The sequence below is a fragment of the Nannospalax galili genome, unplaced genomic scaffold (assembly GCF_000622305.1).
Source record: "Nannospalax galili isolate Female #2095 unplaced genomic scaffold, S.galili_v1.0 scaffold577, whole genome shotgun sequence".
In the NCBI taxonomy this organism is placed as follows: Eukaryota; Metazoa; Chordata; class Mammalia; order Rodentia; family Spalacidae; genus Nannospalax; species Nannospalax galili.
This window is the reverse complement of record NW_008340387.1, coordinates 1,183,045-1,184,128: the sequence shown is the minus strand read 5'-3', so window position 1 is coordinate 1,184,128 and position 1,084 is coordinate 1,183,045. Positions and strand designations below refer to the sequence as shown.

Genomic DNA, 1,084 nt, shown 5'->3' with positions numbered 1-1,084 from the left:
AAATTATTAATGTTCAGTAAAGCGGCAGGTTACAAAATTAACCTACAAAAGTCTGTAGCTTTTCTATATACCAATAATAAGCAATCAGAGAAAGACTATATGGAAATACTCCCCTTCACAACAGCTGCAAAAAAAAAAAAATCTCAGAATAAACCTGACTGAAGAGATTAAGACCTCTACAATGAAAATCTTAATTCTTTAAAGAAAGATTGAGCGGAAGACATCAGGAGATGGAAGGACCTCCCATGCTCATGGATTGGAAGAATTAATATTGTGTCTGCTATGTTCCTTAAGCTTTACATGTAGAGAATGCATTGTAGATGTGGCACTTTGGGGCTTATCATCTCACAGACACTGAATTTTTTGATGTTATGGAACTCTTTAAGAGTCTCCATCTGTGGCAAAAAGGAACTATTTCAATGAATGTTCAGAGGTATACTCTTCTGTAAATACAAGGATACATATTTAGCTTATAGATCTATAGTTATAAAAACATCACAGTATCAGTACAAAAACAGATGTAGCTCAATGGAACAAAATAGAAGATCCTAACATGCAATTTTAGCCACCTGATATTTGAAAAAGATGCCAAGAGGATTCACTGGAGGAAAGACAGCATGTTCAGAAAATGGTGCTGGCAAAACTGGGCCTCTACCTGTAGAAGAAACTAAACCCACATCTTTCACCCTGCACAAAAGTCAATTCCAAATAGATCAAAGACCTCAATGTAAAGCCTGAAACTCTAAAACTGTTAGAAGAAAACATTGGGAAAAACCTACAAGATATAGGCGTAGGAAAGGATTTTCTAAACTGGTCATCAATTGCTCAGGAAACAGGGTAAAGAATCAACAAACGGGACCTCATTAAACTAAAAATCTTCTGTACACCAAAGGAGGCAACCAGGGAAACGAACAGAAATCCCACAGAATGGGAAAAAATCTTCACCAGCGACACATCTGACAAAGATTTAACATGTAGAATATATAATGAACTCAAAAAACAGAATCAAGTCCAGAAGTAACCCAATTAAAAGATGGGCTAAGGAGCTAAACAGAGAGTTCTCAAAAGAAGTAAAGATGGCTAT

General features: G+C 36.0%; 1 protein-coding gene across 5 annotated transcripts in view; it reads right to left on the bottom strand.

The window, feature by feature from the left end:
* Scmh1 (Scm polycomb group protein homolog 1) overlaps window positions 1–1,084 on the bottom strand; it is a 165,810-nt gene that overhangs the window by 151,478 nt on the left and 13,248 nt on the right. The gene's annotated exons all lie outside the window — the stretch shown is intronic.